Here is a 12,135-nt window from a genome sequence, read left to right as displayed (position 1 = left end):
TGCTACTGCTTTCTGCTTATATACGTGGAGTAGGGTACTGATACTACAAGCACCTGCTTTTTGTCTACATTTTAGTACTGCCCCAGAGGACTGTAGTAAGGTTGTTCTGGCCTTCAACACTCAGGCCTTCCAGCTACGTTATGCAGTAAACTTTACTTTCTGGCCAGCTGTTGTAAATACACCAGTAGGATTGTCCAGTAGGTGGTCAACTACATTATTTATTCAACAAGACTAAAAAGACTAAAAATTAAAGGCGCTAGCAGACATCCCTGTTGAACACCTGTTTCTATCAGATACACTTTGCTACATTCACTGGCTGGTCCATACCAAACCTTGGCTGTATTATCGGTATATAGGGCCATTATTGCACATAAGATTGAACCCTCTATTCCCAGAATATGTTCCCCATAGCCTTGTCCGGTCAACTAGATTGAATGCTGAATTCAGGTCAATAAATGTTAGGTACAATGATTCTTTTTTTTATTTCAATGTATTTATGACATATCATATACAACTGTACAGATTGGTCGGTTGTTCCCACCCTTGACCTGAAGCCAGCCTGTAACTTAGTTAAAATATTTTCTTTATTCACCCAACCTTCGCCAAGACTCTTACTTCCACCATGTAAAAGGGAAATAGGGCGATAGTTGGAAGGGCAACTACCAGCCTCTTTTTTGTAAATGGGTACAAGGATTGCTGATCACAATGAACAGCCAATTGCAGGCTGCAACAAACTTGCCACCTTCTTTCACCGCAAGATCCAAGACATCTACTAAGGCTTCAGGAACCAAATCCCGCCAGCACCACTCACCACCATGGACCTAGAACCCCATCACATACTGGACTCCTGGACCCCTATTATCACAGAGGACACCAAAAGACTGATGAACTCTATTCACTCAGTAGCACCTTCGGATCCATGCCCTCATCACATCCTCAACCTGGTAGTGTCACCATAGGACCAGAGCTCTGACGAACCATCAACCGATCCTTCAAGACTGCCACATTCCCTCAGGCTGAAAACACGCCAAAATTAGTCCGCTACTCAAGAAACTCATCGCCATCTCTAGGGAGCTGAAGAATTACAGACTCATCTCTCTGCTCCCTTTCCTAGCCAAGGTAACAGAGATAGCCATCAACCAGCAACTCACCAAATTCCCTGAGACACACCGTATCCTAGACCCATCCCACTCTGGATTCAGAAGTAACTACAGCACCAAAACCACACTCTTAGCAGCCACCGATGACATATGCATCACACTGGACCGCAGAGGCACAGCCGCACTCATCCTCCTTGACCTCTCTGCTGCATTTGACACTGCCTCCCATTCCACCCTCTGTGGCAGACTGTGCAATGCTGGAATCTGAGACAAAGCCCTGGATTGGATCAGGTCCTTCCTCACCAGAAGAGCACACAGTGTTAGGTTCACGTCGGATCCTAAAGACAGTTGCTGCGGGGTGCCCCAAGGATCTTCACTCAGCCCAACGTTTTTAACGTCTATATGGCTCTGCTTGCCAAGATCACCAAACAACACGAGCTAAACATAGGCCCTCATTCTGACCTTGGCGGTCTTTTCGCAAGACCGCCGAGTTACCGCCGCGGTAAAGACCGCCGACCGCGGCGGTATGCCGCTGCGCGTATTCCGACCGCTGGGAGCGTTCCGCCGGAATACCGCCAGCAGCCACACTGGCGGTCGGCGGGAAAGTGGAGACTGGTCAACCTCCACTGCCACGCCAGCAGAACACCGCCCCCAGAATTACGACCCACATTTCTGTGTGGCGGTCTTCTGTTGGCGGTCTTCTGTTGGCGGTCACGTCCCTATGGCTCCCGTCGCCTCCCGGAGGACCAACGCACAAGGTAAGTTGATCGTCCGTGAGGGGAGGGGGTGGGCGGGTGTTGTGTGATGTGTGCGTGCATGGGGGTGTGCGTGTGAGTGTGTAGAGGGGGTGTGTGAGTGCGTGCATGCGGGCGGGGAGTGCTGCTGTGCCTATGGGCAATGTGTGTAGTTCGGCGGGTGCGCATGTCGGCATGTATGTGTGCGGGTATGTGTCCCCGTTGTGTATGTGTGTGTAGGGGGTGTGTATATGTGCATGTTGGGGGTGTGTGCATGTCGGGGTGCGTGTATGTGCATGTCGGGGTGGGGAGGGGGTTCGTACCACCTCTGGGGGGTGGCAGGGGGGTGGAGGGTGTGGGGGGAGGACTCGGGGGGCAGTGGGGGGTGGGGGAGACCCCTATCAGTGCCAGGGAAGGAATTCCCTGGCCCCGATAGTGCCTACCGCCATGGTTCGCATGGCGGTTCCCGAACGCCAGAAACCGCGGCGGTAAGCAGGGTCATGATACCGTTGGCGGTCTTGGGTCGACCGCCGGACCGGAGTGCGCAGACTCCAGCCCGTCGGTCATGACCGCCGTGGCTGTCGGAGTGGGGAAGTGGCGGTCGGTCGCGGCGGTGACCGCCGCGGTCAGAATGCCATTTTTAATACCGCTGGTCTGTTCGCGGTCCGACCGCCGCCTCTCCGCCGACCGCCAAGGTCAGAATGAGGGCCATAGTCTCCTACATCAATGACACCCAACTGATCCTATCCCTGTCCAAGGACTCTACTAAAGCCAATGTGAATTTTCACAATGGGGTGAGAGCAGTCGCCACCTGGATGGAGGCCAGTTGCCTCAAGTTCAACTTGGACAAGACAGAGGTCCTCATGATTGGCTCCACCACTTCTGCTTGGAATGACTCCAGGTGGCCCAACACTCGGGGTAACGCCCCAACCCCACTGACCATGTGCGCAACCTGGGAATCAACCTGGACTCCTCTCTATCGATGACCCACCAAGTCAATGCCGTCTCTTTGCCATGCTTCCACACCCTCCAACTCCTGCGGAAGATTTTCAAATTGATTCCCCCAGACATGAGGAAGACAGTCACCCACGCACTCATCACCAGCAAACTGGATTATGGCAATGCACTCTATGCCGGCATCACCAAGAAACTTCAATCAAGACAACAAATAGGCCTGAATTCAGCAGCTATACTCATCCTGGACATCCCCTGACACAGCTCCCATCTCAGAGACCTACACAGGCTTCCAGTCAACAAACGCATCACATACAAAGTTCTGATCCACACCAACAAGGCACTGCACAATATAGTACCTGAACCACCGCCTCACCTTCTACATACCCAACAGATGCCTCCATTCCTCCCAGCTAGCCCTTGCAGCCATCCCCAAGATCTGGAAAAGTAGAGCAGGAGGAAGATCCTTCTCCTACCTAGCAGCCCAGACATAGAACTCACTACCTCTCAAGCTCAGGCAGACCGCATCACTGAAGCAAATCAGGAAGGACCTCAAGACCTGGGTGTTCGACTGAGCAGCAGGTGCACATACTGCGCCTTGAGACTCTATGGGTGATTAGCAGCGCTACACAAATCCCTGATTGATTGATTGATTGATATAATTGATTGATGAATGAGGGATATTAATATTGGCTATGGCGGCTTTAAAGACCCTAGTAAGTGCCATGGCCCACAGGTGTAAATCTTCTTTGAAAGGGGCGTAGCCAACCGATCTGGACTGGGGGCATTACAGTTTTTCATATGTTAATCCACTCCCTTGGGCCTATATGACATTCTAACTTATTGGTCTTCCCCTCTGTCCTGGGTAACAGCCTCCCAGAATATCTTGGAGTTCTTTGCATAAGTTGCTTCCTTCATTTCTACTTCAAGGCATCCTGTGTTGCTTGCTTCTTTATTCTTAGCAAAAGTTTGTATTCTCTCCTATGGGCTTGGAAAAGCCTTCCACTGCCCACATCATGGTGACATAGGGCAGGAGCCTGCAAGACTTCTTTGCATTTCATGGCATAACACTGGCTATCACACCAGCTAGGGCAGTTATGGCTGCTCATAGTTCCCTTTGCTGCTAATCCTGGCTTCAACCACAGGAGTTTCAATTTATGGTCCATGAAATGATAAGTATACACTACATTGGAAGGAGCATCATCTAAGGCATTAAGAATACAGGGACCATATTTTGCTATAATAGCATTAAATAGGGGGATTTCCTTAAGGTATTTCACTCTATCCCAACTCATCCTCATTCTATTTTTGTGGGGGTAGAATCGCAAGTCCATACTCTTGTTCATGATCTTGCTCATACTCTTGCCCACATCCCACTTCTTTGCTAATGATGATCTTTGTTCTCACTTAGAGGGGCACATGGTCGCTACCTGCCTTCTTCACAACTGGCATAGCAACCACATGTCCCCATAATTCTACAATAACTATGATGTAATTAGTCAAAGAAGCTATCTTACCATTACCATTGGTCATTGTTGCAAGACTATCAGAAGGGTTGTATTCATTCAGAAAATGTCACCATTCATTTGTAAGAAAATTTGAAAAGTGCTCCCCTCTCTTGAATACTTTCCCTAGTTAAATATCTGGATATGAGACACCTAGCCAATAATCCTCAGCCAGGACCTTGTTAAGGATTACATCAGTCAGCAGGGTAATAAAATCCCCACAGATCAGCATCTTGTAGGTGCCCGCCTTGACTCTCCATCTGTCCCTTATACTTTCAATATATTTAACAAAATTCCACTAAATTGCCTGCACTTCAGGTGGCCACCTGTGGCACAAATATACATTTAGAATGTCAACAATAAAAACTTCTTTGGTGGTCATTATTTGCCTTACATGCAGTTCATTAGAGGTAAGGGAGTTCCTACCACAATGCTCTATCTTACAATTTATCTTGTACGATACCCATGCTGCAAGATCCCCCTGGTCCCCCTACGCAACTTGGCACGTTTGATCACTTAGCTGGTTCCATGCACTCCAAAAAGCCACTTACACTTCCAGGATTTTCAGGCATAGACTAGGACCCAGATTTCAGAGGGCATAGAGCCTCCTTTCCGCACATTGGCGTAATTTTTTATGATGCTAATGTGGCCCAATGAGGCCAAATTTGCCGTGCTATATTTACAGAGTGGTGCAATGCATGCATTGCACAACTTTGTAACCCCTTGCTCCACATTATGCCTGCTCCAGGCACAATGTATACAAGGGGGGATTCCCCTGTTAAGGGGGCCGCAAAAATGGTGGAGTGGAATTTAAGAGATTCCACTGTGCCATTTTTAGTGGCTATTTTTAACGCCCGCACAGGCATTTAAAGGGGGCATACCATTGTTTTCAATGGGCCGCCCCTCTGTACTCTGCAGGATTAGCGTCAAACTTTTAACACTAATCCTGTACAGTACATCATTAACGTAAAAAATGTTAACGCTATTGCCAATACCCTGCGCCATGGTGCACCGTATATTCAATACGGTGCATACATGGTGGTGGGAGGGGGGTGCTAAGGGGCACAATTAATGTGGAGCTGTATTGGATGCAGCACAATTTTTTTTACATTTGGGCCCAGGTTTCCTAAATACAACATACAGCATGGATACTAATAAATTTTAGCCAGTCTCTATCCTCCACTTTACTAGCCAAACCTGCCATAATCCATGAAAACATGTCCAAATGAACATATCTCAGGCATCGTTGTCCGATCCCCATATTCTTCAAGAATGAGTCCTTTGTACTGTCAGGAGTCACATGGTTCCATTTTAATCAATCGGGCTGGTGTCCAGTATTAGAATAATTTATTCAGCTCTTCCCTACCCATACTTCCAGGCTCGCAGGTATGTTCCTTACTGCTAGATATGGTGCTGTATTTGCTGGGTTTACCAGGCAGAAGTAAACCAAGAAGACATTTCCCCTCTCTTGTTTTAAAGTTAGTTACACTCCTGAGCAAAGCGGATAATGTTGGATTTTTAAGTCTTCAGTCGTGAGGCGGGAGGTCGAGCTGCCACTGGGCACACAGAGTCCACCTAAGAGACTGCCACTGTACTGAAGGAACTTGAGTCGAGTGCTATGAACCGGAAACGCAGCAGTTAGGAGAGCCAGGAGAGCGGCGTGCAGCACTCTACCTGCAGGATCTCCAGAGCTTTTCCCGCAGACCCTGCAGGAAGCGGCCCGACTGGCGCACTCCACCAGCCGGAGCTCCGGAGCACGTCCGGAGAGCGCGTCTGGAGAGCTTCACAGCAGAGTACAGCAGCAACACTCCACCCGCCGGGGGACCCAGCTGAGCGACTCCTCCCATGGACCCCTGCAGAAGCAGCCCGACCGGATGCTGCTTGTGGGGGGGTGAGGGGTAGTCAACATCGTCGCTGTGGGAGATAATGTATCACCACCAACAAACAACCGGCTAGGAACAACCAGCCCCCCTTCCTGGCACTCTTGCCCACGTAGCTGCTGGAAGCTAGGAGGACTGGAGCTCAGCCTGCTGCAATAGCACACCGGTAAGCACACCTACAAGAAGTGCCCCTTCCCCGCTATGCCCCCCTTGCCCCCCCGGGGGCCCGTTACAGCCCAGCCTGCACAGCGAAGTTAGGAACAGCCTGTGGGGGGGTCAGGGGGGAGGCACCAGAGGTGACAGGGTAGGGCACGGGGCGGCCTGGTGTGGGGTGCCAGGAGTAGGAGTACGCCAGGCGTGGGGTGCCCACTTTGCCCGCTGTGTCTGCTCTACAGCCCTCCCCCTATACCTACTCGCCTCACCTCCAGGCGGCGTACTCATGCCCCTCCACGGTCTCCATCACTCACTGAGTGCCAGCACGGTGCTAGCTTCATTCCACGGGTGTGGAGGAGAGGTGGCGCTCAGAACGTAAGCCAGTAAGCCAGTTTGGACAAAGCAGATGGCGCATCAGAGGGCCAACGATAGGGGCGCCCTCAGCACGCAAGGAGAGGGGACGGTCCCCAAGACCACCAAGTGCATCCAACCTCCACAGCGGCCCTTGCAGCCCTTGAGGCAATGCCCAAAAGGAAATACAACACTCGTCGACAAGGGATGGGGGACTGCTCGACCTCACAACCAAAATGCACGGGGGCACGCTCCGCTTGCCCAACGGCCAGAAGGGTGCTCGAAAAAGAGGAGCCTCTCCCGGACCAGGCATCAACACAGGCCCGACTTGAAGGCAAGGACTCCATAGTCCAATTCCTTCGCAGAACAGCAACAGGGAATCCAGAGCGGGAAAGAGAGTACGTAAGGCCACATATAGCAGAGGAGGAAGTCGACAGCCAGACTAGCACAGAGGAGCAAAACCCGCACATGGAACGAACTCACTTGATATATCTACAGGAATAGACATAACTACAGGGGGGACCAGAGCCTTTAGACTTCTCTTGTGCCCTGCGCCAATAGCTGGCCACCAAGAGTCTGCAGTCTTCAATTTTTCCTCATCACAAGTAGGAACTGCACTACTGCCACCCCCGAAAAGAGTATTTTCTATTACAGCAGATAGCGCCATTCAGTATCACAATTCCACAATGTATTGCCCCCCTCCAGAGGTCATACCACAAACATCATTAAACAAAGACTTACTTGCTACAGCAGACATGGCCAAACAGTACGTCAACAAGCCAGAGGAAAACATCCCCACAGGGATTGACCACGAAATGCACAACCTGACTACAATCGCACAAGTAGTCAGCCCACAAACTCAAGTGGTCCCTGGCACAAGCGGAGCTGATGGAGCAGCCAGCCCCCCAGAGTTATCATCCTCACCTTGTGGTAAATCAAAGATTTTGCCAACTACCCAGGGCAGGTCTAGTATCACAGACCAGGAGCTAGGGGCACTGTTCGAGCAGTTCCTCAACAAGTTAAAGGAGCAGATTAACAGAACACTCTGTCTTACCACAACAGCAACAGCAGTAAAGAACAAGGATGAGGCTGGAGGTGATCCATCAGTCAGAACAACTCCGGAGTGTTCCACAAACACACAAGAGCTGGCGGCCATCAGAGCCTCCCAGGACATCATGGCCAGGGCGATTCTATGTCAGTCAAACAGGATGGAGTTGCAACTGGATTTGTTTGTCTCTGTCCACACACCTGCTTGAAATTAGAACAAAGGTATCAACTATGAAGAAACTCCTCGTTACTACAATGAATGGAGCTCAATGTTCTTGCTTTCCGATCCTTGAAGAGTTATGCGCCCTACCAAACATTCTGCAGGAACTGGTCAAAGCAGTCAAGGAGACACCAAGAACTGATAAAGATATAATAGCCACCTTGCCTCCCCAAAGGTGTCAATTTGCCCAACCAGCCCTCACTCAAGGCCAAAATACTGTTACAGCAAGAGCAACCTCAAGCAGCTCACTGTGTTTAGCCCCTGGGGCTGACGGCCTAACTCTGGTCTTCGTTCCTAGCCCAGGCAGTGACACAATGTCCTGCGCATGCGAAGAACTGGAAACTAATGCCGAAGGTGTGTTTAAAATTTACGGTGAAACAACAATATCACACACTTCCCCTGTTAAGCCCACCCAAGACCCACCCATAGCTCTCACAAGGAGAGCAAGAAAGAAACAGAAAAACAAGCCAGGAAACACAGGTGCCAAACTAGGTCATCCAAAGGGCACAAAACAAAGAACGTCTCAAAAGTCAGTGGCACTGCGAAGTATTTCTCATTGTTTCAGGCACGCACTTACCAACAGCCCCGTAACATGAACATGTGGCAGAACTGATGATGGCTCCACAATGTAGGGAGGGGAAAGCCTCACCTTGGGCACAAACGTTGACACTTGCCTCACCGCGGTCATCGCCCCAGGTTCAACCACAAGATCAAACAGTAGCACCAACAACGCTGATCCCTAGGGACCACAATGCAGGAAAAACCATTGGGTCGTGCGTGACTTCAGCTAGTAGGAAATGCAGCCCAGTCATTTCACCAATTAGCCCAGGGGCTCAGAACCCCTCCAAGGACCTTAGGATTCAACATGAAAGGGTCCTTACCGATAGTGTTTGCAGGCAGGGCCTAACAGATTGCTCCCACACGGAAGGGGCAAGGGAGTATGTCATGCCACACAGCATACAGTACAACTACCACGATCAGCAAATGGTCCCAAGGAGGACACAAACATTCCAGCTTTTAGAGACATCAATTACCACTGCCTCTGTGGATGACAGAGAGCAGGCCCTCTACTCAGTGGTAAATGCAATTCACCACGTATCCACTGGCTGAGATCCTACTCACTGGGTTATTTCGGAAGCACTGCCAGTGGGTTAGGCTACACCAGACCCAGTAGAACAGGATTCTCTGGACCTGATGTTTATCCCACACTATACCTCAAAAGGTCACATGGACATTTTAAATAGAGAGAATTTATTGTGTCTATTTACTCAAATTCCATCACTTAGGCACATCACTTCGGAAGACATGGAATGGGTAAGGTTTGAGCCCCCTGCACTGAATGCAACAAAGGAGATCACAAAATCATCTTGGAAAACTGTAACACAGAGGACCGCAGTCTGGGATGCAAGGGAGTGATTCGCAGACTGGGACATCGAACTATATATCCCCCGGCTCTATAAATATCAGTTCATCCTCTTAAACACTGCTCCCTCTCAAAAGCGGAAATCTGTTCTTAGAGGCTCAGGTGGGGGGCAGAATCATGGGATAAACACAACTGGGACTCTGCAGACCATAACCATAGTCTGCGCACAAAACAGAAGAGAGGTTCATACGGTTACACAAACACACCCACAAAGTAAGCAGAGGGATCGGGAAGATCCAAGGTTCAGTCCTAATACCAAGGGGACCATAGAATCCCACCCTTCACGATCACGGAAAACAGTGTCAGTTCTGTCATGGAATGTGGCCGACCTCAGGGCTATTAGCAGATCTGGCGAGGCCACGTCCTACCAAAACGCTAATGACATTATTTGCATGCAAGAAAGCTGAGAATGTGCTCCTTCTCTACTACCAGGCTAATATGAAATCTTCCAGCCAGCCATGCGTCCCAGTATTTTTAGCTGGCCGTCTGGTGTTCTATACATCTTCATTAAACATGTGGTCCGTCTGGTAACCACTGAGCTTACCGTTAATAGTAAAAAGGCCCAAGTAATTACAATTAGTGGTGTGAACATGGTTCAACAAAAGATGGATCTTATACTAATCAACTGCTATATAAATGCCCCAAGGAAATCCATAGTAGAAACAATCCTTGAACTCCTGAAAAACTTGGAAACAGTCATCTTCAGCCACCCCGGCCATGAAATAATTATGATGGGTGAGTTCAATGTACCTGGGCTTGATGTAAATACAGAGGACCTCCCCTTGGATAGAGGCCGTCAACTATTCCAAAATGTCTTTACAACTTTTAGCTTATTGTCAGCCCAACAGGAGCAAAGGGACAATTGGAATGGGCGCCTCCTTCCTTTGTCATTTAAGGGCGGCTCAACCATTGATTACATGTTATTATTAGAGAAGCTTAAGCAGAGACTGAGCCACTTTGAAATCATGGAGAGGGTGGAGAGTGACCACAATCCCCTGAAATGCATAATTGAACTGCAAGTTCAAGCAGCCATGCAGCATGTAGTGATAGGGGCCTCAACGGGCACAGAGCAAGTAGACCTGGGGAGAAGAATCAAATGGAGACCAGAAGATTCTTCTAAAATAATCCTATGGCTAAGAGCCATGCCCCGGGTACCAAATGCGATCCTAAGAGGGAAGAGATATTAGGGAAAAGAAAGCGCTCCCAACAATCCCCTAGTAAAAGTAGAAAAAAATATAATACCAAAGGCAAATATGGTGCTCCAAGCCTCAAAGGAATCTTCCCTACCCCTGAACTGTGAGAACACAGATATGCAAAGTATACAATGGAGACCTAGGCACTCATATACATCAGAATCTATAGAAATCACTATTACGGATTATACAGAGTATATAAATCAATAATTATGCATCCACTAGTTGAGTACAAATAAACAAAAATCCAATGATAAACATTTTGAGTGACGAATCCATCCTTAAAATGTGACACAAAAGCAGCCAACACGTGTTTCGTCATGGGAGTGGGTGCTCCCCGTGACTTTCTCAAGGCTGAAAGAAATATCAAACATAAAATATGTACATATCTGAGCAAAATTTATAATCTGTACATAACATAACTTCCATAGATAATATGAATTAGCATATCATAGATAATAAATGCCAATACTTCATTGTTGAACTACCACAATCAAAATCATAATCAGAGACTAATTATTGAGTATATTATGACATTAAATGTTTACATTATATTTCTATGTTATCCCAGTCCAGTATGAAAAGTGAGAAAGGGAAACCAAGGCACAAACCCGCAAGCACCATCCAAAATATTAATATACTATATATTATATTGAGCTCAAAACAATTATAATCACAATCATTAAATTGCCCATAAAAAAACACAAGAAAACCCTCAGCGAACCAGTGAGCCATGTCCCAAAACAGTGCACAACCAAAACACCTATTGTGTGGCAAAAACGCATTAAATATCTGGTAAGTGACCCCCAGAGCACACTGCGCCCTACCTCAATTGGATGTAATATGAAGACCATCAGTGCTTCTAATTACTCGAACGCTTACCGACATTCATTCTGTAAGCAAGACGTGCAAAGCGTATAAGAAAAAAATAAGTGACACAAACTGTTAGGGCCAAGTGCTCCACCACACTCCAACAGAGGGCACCTACCCGCTCATGGCCATAAAGAGTAACCGCATGTGGAATTGAAAAAGTATCCTCGACACCTATAGTAACAATAATTATATTGTACAACCAGTAAGCGTAACACATAAATTGGGATATCTCGTGATATTAAATATAATCCTAGCATGAGTGGCATTAAGTACTCGATCTCTTACCTGATCATAAGGGCAAACATGCATACAAACGGAGCTAAAACCTCCAGCTCCGAAAATCAATACTCGAAGTAAAATCGTTTGCACTAGACTGCCTTCTTAATAGCTCGTCTCATGTCCGACACGCGCAAACGTAAAACGCACGACCGCATCGTCAATAGTGCATGTGTATTATGATCGGCAAAAAGCGGGTGCCATCTTAGTAGGAGAGAAAATTATCTTTGAGTGCTTTCCCAATTTTATAGATTTACGACCGCTCTTCTCCACCCTATAATATTTGAGAGAAGCAGTCCAACAGATGAAATTTCAAAATTAAGAAACATCATAAGAAAACCATAAAAACAAAAAACGAAAAGAGCCAAAAGGGTCAATGCCATCACCATTCCATACCAGACGAGAACCTGCCAATAGACGATTACC

The 12,135-nt window shown here is 48.0% G+C and overlaps 1 long non-coding RNA gene across 1 annotated transcript; it reads right to left on the bottom strand.

The window, feature by feature from the left end:
- Window positions 1-9,224: 9,224 nt before the first annotated feature.
- Window positions 9,225-11,787, bottom strand: LOC138266656 (uncharacterized). Its single transcript, XR_011199602.1, has 4 exons — window positions 11,719-11,787; window positions 11,549-11,604; window positions 11,388-11,453; window positions 9,225-10,914 (listed from the first exon to the last, which is right to left on the bottom strand). It is a non-coding gene; the product is annotated as an uncharacterized lncRNA (long non-coding RNA).
- Window positions 11,788-12,135: the final 348 nt, after the last annotated feature.

Source organism: Pleurodeles waltl, chromosome 11 (assembly GCF_031143425.1).
Source record: "Pleurodeles waltl isolate 20211129_DDA chromosome 11, aPleWal1.hap1.20221129, whole genome shotgun sequence".
Taxonomy (NCBI): Eukaryota; Metazoa; Chordata; class Amphibia; order Caudata; family Salamandridae; genus Pleurodeles; species Pleurodeles waltl.
The sequence above is the reverse complement of the archived record's forward strand: the minus strand, read 5'-3'. Positions and strand labels throughout refer to the sequence as shown.